Genomic DNA, 11,828 nt, shown 5'->3' on the forward strand with positions numbered 1-11,828 from the left:
TTCACAAGGTAATCCAGTGTGAAAAACTGGAGTCCTGAGTTTGGGATAAACAAGTCCTGAGGTTGGGATCCTAGTCCATTACTTAAAAGTTCTGTGACTCTAAATATTTCTTTTTTTTTCCTGAGTTTCAATTTCTTCCTCATGAATTGGAGATACCTTCACTTACCCCATACTGTTTTTGTGAATATTAAATAAGATACTTATGTAAATTTCAACAAACTAATGTCTGTGTAAAAAAATTGTTAATTCTAATGCCTTACTGACTTATAAATAGAATTATCACACAGTTCGAACTTTCTAACGACTTAGAAAAATATCTGCATGGGAAACTTCTTGTGCCAGGGTAGAACTTTTTAAAACTTGGCTCTGCAAACATACAGCATCCATCATTATAAATATTGACAGTTTAAACATCTCTATTTTTTTTTCTCACAGTGTATATATGTATGTATCTAAATTTTTGAGACAGAATTCCGTTGGATCTGGTGTTTGTGTGTTGGGTTTTGGGGTACTGCTCATCTAACTAAAGGAAAATTATTTAAAATGCCAATAAAATGTTTCTGACAGATTTCCCTGGGCATGTAATGACTGATTAAATCTAAAGCAGTGAATTCTATGATTACCTAAGTTAACACACTATCTGTGTATTAACAGCTAGTGGGAGTAGTCCTTTTATTTGCTTTGGATGTTATGAATTGTATGTGATGGTTTTATTTTTCCTTCTCCAAAGTTGTGGTTAGATTAAGTACTAAAGTGTTATGCCAAGCACACCTCCTTTTGAAGTGGCTTTATACTTCTAGGGAAATTCATTTGGGGGGTAATTTTTATTGTTTAGATGTTCACAAAATTTGCACACAGCGATTAGATAATAATAGCAGCTAAAATTTGCTGACCTTTTCCTTAGGGAATGGTAACAAATGACTTAAATACGTCATTTCTCCTAAACCACACAATCTTCCCATTAGATGGGTGTTATCAGAGACAGAAAGTAACTTGTCCAAGGTTGGAAAACTTCTAAGTGGCAGAACTAAGATCCAGATCCTAACTCAGGTGTCTTCCAAAGTCTATTACTTAATAGCAATGATTCTATAAAGCTCTTTGATTTCCCTTAAGTGTCTGGATATCTGAACTCAATGATATTTCATGGCATGTTGTAATGCTGAGAATTTCAGAAACCCAAACCGGCTGGAACTTTTAAAATGAGCATATTATAAGCCACTTGATTTCCTAGTGAAAGTGTCGGTTGCTCAGTCGTGTCCAACTCTTTGCGACCCCATGTACTGTACCTCCAGACTCCTCTGTCCATGGGATTCTCCAGGCAAGAATACTGGAGTGGGTAGCCATTCCCTTCTCCAGGGGATCTTCCCAATCCAGGTATCGAACCCGGTTCTCCTGCATTGCAGGCAGATTTTTTACCATCTGAACCACCAAACTCTGGGTGATTTCCTAGAAAAAAATAGAAGTGAAAACATCAAATTTCCATCAAATATCAAACATGAGAAAATAAAAGACAAGTAGAATATTGCTTCTGAAAGCTTTGGTGAGGAAATCTGTCGGCATTATTCTCAATGAAGCTGAAAATCTTTGTCTTGATCCCACACCCAGCCACACGCCCTCCTCCGGACTATGGAAAGTCAATGGGTTAAATTCTAATCTCAAATTCAGTAAAAGAGTGTTTTCAATATTCAGGTTAGTTGAGTGAGGGATGCATAGCATTCTATTCTGTATCTTCAATAGTGACTGTTCTCTGAATGCTAGATTCCCACCTCCAACTACTTGCTAGATATTCCCACTTGGATATTCACCACCATTTCGGCTTACTGTACCTAAATTTGAGGACCGGTTATAACCCACAAACTAGTACTTATTAATGAGACCTTCAGGACAGGCATTAGACTGTGGGGCCTGATTGCTTATGTTCCAGACCTGGCTGTCACTCATTATCTGTGTGTCTAAATATATCATCTAAGCTCTCTTTCCACTGCTTCAAGTTTCCCATCTGTGCAGTGGAAGTAATATTTATTTCATGGGGTTGTTAAGAAGATTAAATGAATTATTATGTGTAAAGCACTTAGACAAGTGCTGGGCACATAGTAAGCGCCATGGAAATGTTGGTGGTTATTACTACTCTTATTCTCCATCCTCCAGGCTGAAAACTACAGTCTTTATTTGGGTTGCTAAACTTGTGGGAATAAGGTGAGAACATGGTCAAGGGAGCAGTTAGCCTCCAACTGCTTTTGGTACTTCTTTTGGAATATTTATCCCATTTTCAAAAGCCACCATCTTTATTCAGGTTTTCTCCATCACAACAGTAGTCTTCCTGCTGCCGGTTACTTCTCTCCTACAATTCATGCCCTATCCCACCAGACCTATCTTTTGTGTTGATTTAACAGAATTATTCTCCTACTCAAAAAACTTTGTGTTTAATGCTACAGCATATATTGCAAATTCCTTACTCTGGGACAGAAAATCCTTTCAATCCAGCCCCAACCTACTTTTTTAACCTCCTCTCTCTGGCTTGCACGTCAAAGGAGCTACAGGCAAACCAGTCCACCCAGTGCTAGGTGCTCTTCTTCACACATTTGTGGGGCCTGAATATCCTTTCTCACTCTTCAAATCCTACCTGCACTCTTGGGTCAGCTCAAATTTTGTCTCCTCCGAAGACTCCAGACATGCCATAAGCACTATGAATTGGAGCAGACATAAAGGGCATCAGAATAAAAAGTCAAAGTTTACTAATCCAGAGTGCACATGTGTGGGGGAAGATGATTAAGTAAAAAGCAAAGAAAAGGTATGGTTTTTTTTTTTTTAAATAGTCAGTGAATTATAAAATTTTAAAACGACTCAATTATTTTCATGTTTATATAGTGACACAATGACCGAAGTAACTAGCAAAGGGCTTGCTTGCTGTAACCTAAGTATTTTAATAAATACATCCCATGTATAATTGACTGCTTGAAATCACTGTTCAAGATTAAATTAACAGCCCTCTCTATCTCCCTTGCCCATTCCACTATAACGTGAGTTACTCTCCTAAGAAATCTTACATGCTCGGAAAAAAAAAAAAAAAAAGTCAGTGGAAAAAACAGGAGTTTCAGATTTATAACATTGCTGAATAAGGAATTTCAACAATAAAGTTTACTTGCTTATAGCCATAGATGTATGGTTATAAAATATAGACATTACTGAGCAAATATAGTATTTTATTATATCAAAGATATTGGTCTTTCCATCTAGCATCAATGATAGAACTTCTTATCGTTCCTAGCATCTCTGATATGATAAATTAAGCAGAACTGCCCAAATAAAGCAAGAATGCTGTGAGCAACTTATAGTTTACTCTTTGAGAATGGGGCTGGTTCCTAATTAAGATTACAAATAGATAATCATGTAATGCAAATTGATGTCATAAACTTCTGTTATACTTGAATATTCTTTTGTTCATAGAAAATAAAATAGTAATTTCAAAACTACCTAGCTGAATTATCAGAAATTGCCAGTTACAGAAGGAGTTCCAAAGACTAAAGACTCAAGAAATCTGGATTTTAATGTGACCAAATCACTTAAGACTCTAAAGATCTGAGTTTTCTCATCTAAAAAATAAAGGGTAGGATAGATAGTTTCACTATATCCCAAACACATCAATATTTCTATGCCTTTTTCTTTGCTTCCCTGTACTGCTATAAACTATTTTATGTAAGGTTCTATTACTCACTTTCCATGACCTTAATGTTCAATGAAAGTGTCTATTCCCACATACCTTACTTTTCAAAGAACTAGAGTATAAATTCTTAATATTAAAATAATTATACATTTTGAATTTTCTTTTATGATTCAAAAGACATTTTGCGTTTTGATACTCTGTTCCAAATACTGCATAATAACATAAAAAATTCAATAGGCTCATTTTTTCATACTGTTTTCTGTATTTTACAGTATTATATATTTTTAATGATTCTAAAACTGTAACATATTACTATATTTCCAAAGCCTAATAGTTTACCCTTATTAATTTTTTGCTTTCACAATATTTCAGAGACAAAGTCTCTTTTATTAAGAGACAGGAGATATCAAATAATTGCTTAACAAATGGAAATTAATATGAAATCTGAGACCATATCAGAACTTTTGGCTAAACTCAGCATTCCCTGACTACCGCAGGATTTCTTGGTTTGCCTTGCTGGTGAGTACAAGTCGACCACCTCCCACCAAGTCTCATCGCTGCCCCTTCCTTTATGTATTAGTAGCTAGAAGCCCTCCCCAGCTTTCTTTTCTGATTCTAGCCACTACGTGCATTGTGACACGCTGATACTTTTATAGGAACTCACAACTTAAAAAGGGAAAAAAAGATGTTTATAACTGTTTGACAATTTGACTAACTGCACTGGAGATTTAATTTCTGTTTTCAAGATAATATAATTAGCTTCACAGACCAAACAATGGCATGTGGGTAATAGCATTAGGAAAATAAAATAGGCCAAGAAAAGAAGTCGTTAACAACGTACAGGAATGTTTCATTCTAAACAAAGTAGTTTAAATTTCAAACTGGCAGAATTGATAAGGTAAGATATTCTTTACGATATCAGAAATCCCAAGTGCTTTGCAAAACTAGAAGTCGCAAATTTGAGGAATTCTAGGTAATCAGATGGCGACATCTATTGTCCAAATTGTATCACTGCAAGCCTATCATTTTAAATATCAGCAGAGGGTTGAATAATGTTGGTGAAGTCTCAGGGACAAAATCAGGGTTCTTACCCATATGAGATATTCACATTGTGGATACATTTTAATGTAACATTTTAAATTAGATAAACATACCTCATATATCTAGCTATTTTGCTCTTAGAAGCTGTTTTGTCCACAAGGTGCGTGTGTATGCGTGTAAGTATCTATGTAAAACGACACTCATTATTACATTAGCTCACTTTGAGCTATGAAACGCAAGGGCACAGTGGAAAGGCCAACAGCTAAAGGCAACCCTGGGCATCCAATAGCTTCTTCTGCTGGTTGGAATCACACCATCGAGGACCCACAATAGAGATCAACTATCAGAAATGACTGTAATGAAATTTTTACATCTAACATGAAATGTATTAACTTCAGTGCTTTTTAAATTATCCTTCATAATAATCCTAATGTCTGAAAAGTGGCTATATTCTATAGAGTCTTTAACTTGCCAGTGAAAACAAATTTTATTTTTTTATTTTTTTTTCATTTATTTTTATTAGTTGGAGGCTAAAATTTTATTTTTAAAATGGAAAACAGGATTAGTCTGAGAATCAGGCCAGGAGTTCTGAGTGTATATCCTCTTTTTACTTTGTTGCCACATTCTAATTTGCTTGCCAGAACCTGTGTCAACTGCTATAAACAAAACTTCCAAAACAAAATCCATAAAACTTCCTATAGTCTCAATTTTTATACTAGTTGTATTGCCATTGTAGAGTCCTTGACCAATTTTCAGTTTTTTTCCAATATGCTAAAACAATTTTTTGCCACTTGGAGACATAATTGTCTTGAATCAGTGTAGTTTTGGGCTTATTTGCATAAAAGTATTCATACACTGTGTGTTGATCTACATTCAATTCTAAGGGAATTATATGAGTGAAAGTCTCTCAGTCATGTCCAACTCTTTGCGACCCCATGGACTATACAATCCATGTAATTCTCCAGGCCAGAATACTGGAGTGGGTAGCCTTTCCCTTTTCCAGGGCATCTTCCCAACCCAGGGATCAAACCCAGGTCTCCCATATTGCAGGCAGATTCTTTACCAGCTGAGTGACAGGGGAATTATAAACAAAGAATAAATCTAAAAGCCAAGTGCTCACCCATTTGAGATTAATTGCCTCTTCCAGGTCACTAATTCGTACTCCAGTGTCCCAGTCGAGTTAATTTACCTCCCATGAGTGACCCCTTGACTCTGCAAGGGTATTTTAATGCACCCAGGCTTAATACAGGATAAATCGTTATTACTCTAACGGAGTTACACTGCAGTAAATATGGTTTCCCCTTCTCTTCCCCAGCTTGCTCACCCAGTGCCAGAACTAAGTCTTTCTTTTGACCCTACTGGTGATTTAACTCAGTTTGAACTGCTCCAAACCCAGTAATTTACAATTAAGATTGTGTGACATTAGAGGCGGAATTGGTATTATTTAAAATGACTTCAACTAAGGGTAAATGGAGTCACATGCTCTGTAAGCAAATTACAAATGGATCTCAAGCCTTCTATTACTAAACCGGACTTTGGAGAATAAAATTCTTCCACAAAATATTGTTGATTCCAGTATTAAGGATCTAACTTAGTCACAGTTTTAAAATGAATAGGAGAAATAAGCAATCAGTGAACAGCACCATGAACATTCAAAGGTAAAAACCTGAAATTGAAAAATGATGACAAGTCATGGAGGTTTAACCCTGCAAGTGCTGATTCTCCAGGGTGCTCAAAGCGTGTACTCTTTTTCTATAACAGTATGTATGTTTAAAAAATTTAGTTTGTAATTCTATTAAAATTCCTCTACAGTCTCACCATTAAAAATAAGTAGTGTTTGATAGCAATGTTGTCATTCACGCAGAATAAAACAAAGGACTCAGGTAAATTTGATTTTCAAAAAAAAAATAAAAAGCAAGTAACTTTTTAGTATAAATAAGTACCATGCAATATATGGAAGGTAGGCAGTATATTCATTAAGTACACTGCCCCTATTGCACAGAAATTGCAAAAACAGATTGAAATAATATGAAACTAATTGGAAGATCTCTCTGCCCAAGGTTTTTCAGTGAAAATGGACACAAAGTTCCAATTTGATCCCATGAAACCTGAATTACTGTTCTGAACCATTATTAAATTGGTTAGCGTTTATTTTACATTATCTATTACTGAACATCTGTGTTCAGTAATGCACTGTGCTGAAGCATTCTTCCAGTAACAAAACTCAACCTTTGATAGGAACTTTTGCATGAAGTTTGTAGTAAGTATGGCTTTTTACTGTTCAAAAACTATTGAAAATTCAATTTACAGCAGAATGGCCTAGACTGTAAGTACAAAACAGTATTTAAAAAGCTCAGTGCCTATTTTTGTATCATTAAATTGCTGTTTACTTAAAATACAGGAATATTGTTCCTTTAGACTAGAATGGGCAAGAAGTTGTAACTTAAATATAATCTTACACAAAACAAAGTTAAAGCAATTAGAGCCTCTTTTTGTATAGGACAATAAGATCAAAGCAGAATATCGCATCGCGAACTTATCTGTATACTTTCGTTATAAAAAAGCAAATTTAATGACTATAGCATTTCATGTAAACACACTACAGTAAAATTTTAAGTATGACAAAAATGAAACATTTCATGAAATGATCAAATATGATGCCATATCTGTTAGATCAATTAATAATTAAAGAGAGATAATCCACAAGGTTGACGGAATGTTAGGAACTCTAAAAGAGAATGATTAACTATCCAAGGATTAAGACATTCTTGGAAAACTCTTTAGGCTCTTGGCAAAATTGACCATGTTATAAAAAGTATAAAATGTCTAATATAAAGGTGTAAGAAAAGTGAAATGCTTAAAAACTCGGTTCTTCTTTAATCTAGAAATTAATGTACAGTTGAAATTATACCTAAATATTTAAAAAGAAAAGCCATAATTTTGTTTCAGAGTTTCTCTGGGTTAACTATAAATTGTAATTCCTTCTTTAAAAGTAGATTCAATTTTCAGGGTCTTTTTATGGCATCAGTTATCTTTGAAACAGGTTTTACTAATATCTTATAAGTGGATTTGGTAGTATTTTAAAAAAACTTTTGAAGTAAAATATGCATACAAAAAAGTGCACTTATCTGTATGAATTTGTACAATTAAAGCACCCATGCAATCTGTACTCAAATTAAAAAAAAAAAAAGAACATCACCAATACCCCAGAAGTCTCCTTTCCCTTTCCTCTCAGTCACTACGCTTCCCCTTATAAGGGAGGGCATCACTCTGATTTCTATACTTCATATTAGTGGAATTATACAGGACACACTGTTTAGTGTCTGGCTTCTTTCATCCTTATTAGTGTCATCACTTTGTTGCAAGTAATCATAAACCATTCATTTTCATTTTTATATAGCATCTCACTTTGTAAGTACACCACAATTGATATATCCCTTTCAGTGCTACTGGGCATTGGAGCAGTGTCCTACTTCTGGTCATTATAAGGCGCTAGTATAGACTTTCATGAGTATGTCTTTTGGTGAATAGATGTATGCATTTCTGTTGATCTATTTACCTCAGAGAGAAATTGCTAGGTCCCAGATAAGCTAAGTTAAGCTTTAGAACCAAAAAGTTTTCTGAAGTGTTTATATTACATTTTCCATCAATAAAAAGTTGTAATTACATTACATCTTTGTGACTTGGTATCTTAATTTTAGCCATTCTGAGGACCTGCAGCGATGTGATATTGTGGATTTAATTTGTATTTCTGAGGATTAATGAAGCAGAGCACCTTTTCATGTTTATTGGTCACTTGGATAGCTTTCTTTGTAAATGTTTGTCTTTTTTCTGTTGGGTTTTTTGATGATTTTACATGTTCTTTATATATATTTTGGAAACAAGTCCCTTGTTGGATACATATCTCGATTGATGAAGATATATATGAGATATACATATATATATAGGATATATATATATGGATTGATGAAGATATACATATATATATATATATATATATATACACATATCTTTAATTCTGTTGGTTGCCTTCTCCTTTGTGATGTCTTTTGATGAACTGAAAAGTTCTTAATCCTAATATACTGTTTTCTTCCCTTGTATGGTCAGTGTTGTGTCCTGTTTTTAAAAAAATCCTTACCTCCCGCAAAGTGACAAAGATCTCTTTCCCCTAAAACTTTGTCTAATCTTTCACATTTAGATTTGCAACTCATTTGAAAGTGATTTTTGTACACTGTATGATAAAAGCAAAAAATACATTCTTTTCCTATATAATATCCAATTGACCCCACAATATGTATTGAAAAGATCATTCTTTTCTTACTGTACTGCAGTGCCACCTTTGCCATAAATCAAGTAACCACTAACATGCAAGTCAATTTCTTGGACTTTTTTTCCTTTTCATTGGTTTGTCCATTCTTGTGTCAATATTACTTTGTCTTAATTACTGTAGGTTTATAGTAGCAACATTGTTTTAAGTGATTATAGCTTCCAGTAATATGATCAGAAGGCAAATGCTCAAAGCCTGAATTTGAATCTGAATAACTAAGTTATGACTCTCATATATTCCTACTGACACAAAAAAAGGAGGGAAAAGAATACTTATTAAAAAGTTTAAAATATCCTGGGTAGTAATGAGATGAGAATGAAGATTATTACTGCATTTTTAGTGTGGTGTTTATTAGGGAACTGGATGCCTACTTTTCAGGTATGGAATGAAGAAAAAATATAAAAAAACTGTCTACAATTAGTGAATCCAAAATGGCATGGTATAAACCAAGTGTTCAACAAAGGAAGGGAAAGGAAAGAAGGGATGGAGCCGTTAGCAAAGCCTTAGTAGAGGAAGAATCCTTGAATTTGAATCCAACCAGGTCACTCTTCATGCAGAACATTAGAGACTTCATTTTTTGTTTCCTGGATCTCCTTAAATCCATGATCATATCCTGCTGTTATTTCTTTAAATGCTTCTTTAATCTCTATTGTTTTCAAAACAGACTTATGGTTTGAATCTTGACTGTACATCTGAATCATCTGGGAAACTTTTAAAAAATGATGATGCCCAAGACTCTCCACACTAACAGAACAATCTGTGAGTGTGGGAGTCAAATCATCAGTGTGTTTAAATGCACTCCCACCTGATTCAAATGTACAGCTGAAGCTGAGGACTGCTGAGTTAGAAGGTATACTCAATCAGTGGTTCTCAACTGCGGATAGGATACTGTCACATAAAATAAAGGACACGTTGGTTAAATTTTTTTCAGATAAACATTTGGCTCCTTGGGGGAAACTTGGTCACTTTTAGAGATATTTTTGTCATGACCAGGGGTTGCTACTGGCATCTAGAGGATGGAGGGCAAGGACGCTGCTGAACATCTGTAACACACATGAACATCTCCCAGGACAAACGATTATCAGGTTCAAAATGTCAACAGTGTTGAGGTAGATAAATTCTATTTTCAAAGCAGAATTTATCTACTTTGGAACAACAAGAGAACCAGTACTAAGAAGAGGAAATAGAGTCTGGAACTAAAGGGAGAACTTTGTTCAAATGTAAGGATTATATTGATGGTACAAGTGAAAGAAGCCCAAGAAATGAGTTTTAAACCTGAAGTTACAGCTGAACTATTGTGCGACATGTTAAGATCTGTAATTGAATTTTTAGATACATTTCAGTAAATTTTTAAAGAAATTCAGAGCATGCAGAGTTCAAGGGAATGAACTCAGAAGTTTATCTATGAAATGTGGCAGCAGTATTAGTTAACCTGAAGTTAAATTCTACAACTCTTTGATATTTTTAATTGCCAAATAAACTTCTTGATAGTGAGTATGAAGAGTCTCTCTTTATATATGTATGTAAGTCACAGCCAAATTCCACCATTGGGTCTTAACACTAGCTTATGTAATCTGATGCATATTCCTGTTTTTCATTCTATTATAAAAGGATGGAGGTGGGTCAGGTGATCTGAAAGACCCCTTTCAGCATTTGTCTTCTATAAATTCTCGTCAAAATGCAAATTTTACAACAAAAACATATTTTCAGTGATAGGTCTAAAATCAATTTCAATGGCTCAGTCTTTAAAAGGTAGCAAACTTCTGTTTAAGACAATAAATTTTACCAATTCTTCCTTTATGGGGTCCTAATCAAACAGACTGTGAAGAAAGCTGAGTGCCAAAAAATTGGTGCTTTTGCCAACTGTGGTGTTGGAGAAGACTCTTGAGAGTCCCTTGGACTGCAAGGAGATCCAACCAGTCCATCCTGAAGGAGATCAGTCCTGGGTGTCCACTGGAAGGATTGATGCTGAAGCTGAAACTCCAGTACTTTGGCCACCTCATGCGAAGAGTTGACTCATTGGAAAAGACCCTGATGCTGGGGGATTGGGGGCAGGAGGAGAAGGGGACGACAGAGGATGAGCTGGCTGGATGGCATCACTGACTCGACGGACACGAGTTTGAGTAGACTCCGGGAGTTGGTGATGGACAGGGAGGTCTGGCGTGCTGCGATTCACGGGGTCACAAAGAGTCAGACACGACTGAGAGACTGAACTGAACTGAATCAAACAAGTGTGATGAAACTGATACCTGCAATATTTTCTTATTGCAGTACATAAAAGTTAAACTACTTTCTACTAGGATTAGTAAGAATCCCTTGGATTATGTATCCCAAACCTAAATCTGCTTAAAATATTTCAAGGAAAATAAAATTCTTAACTGGCAGTTACTGCTTCTTAAAAGTTTTGTTTTTGCAAATCCTGTTAGAAATCAAGATGAGAAAAGGAGCCCCAGTACTCTTTACCCTACCCCTGAAATAATACAGTACACAGCCATAGCCATCTATAGGGAGGAAGTATGCTTTTCAACCAGTAGACGGCACTTCAAAACTGTTAAAGCAGAGGGTGAAATTTCAAGGAACATGGCTCAAAGAATGGTGCAAGGTCAGAAATGCCTGAATAAGCAATATGCACACCAGAACTGTGTGATGAAAGGCAGTGGACCAAATAATTCTTTTTGTGGGAGATGTCCTTTGCATTGTAGGGTATTTAGTAACATCTATGTCCTGTACCTATTGGATGCCTACAGCACTCACCCACTGCAAGCTGTAACAAGCAAGAACTATCTCAACATTGCC

The sequence above is a fragment of the Cervus canadensis genome, chromosome 15 (assembly GCF_019320065.1).
Source record: "Cervus canadensis isolate Bull #8, Minnesota chromosome 15, ASM1932006v1, whole genome shotgun sequence".
NCBI classification, from domain to species: domain Eukaryota; kingdom Metazoa; phylum Chordata; class Mammalia; order Artiodactyla; family Cervidae; genus Cervus; species Cervus canadensis.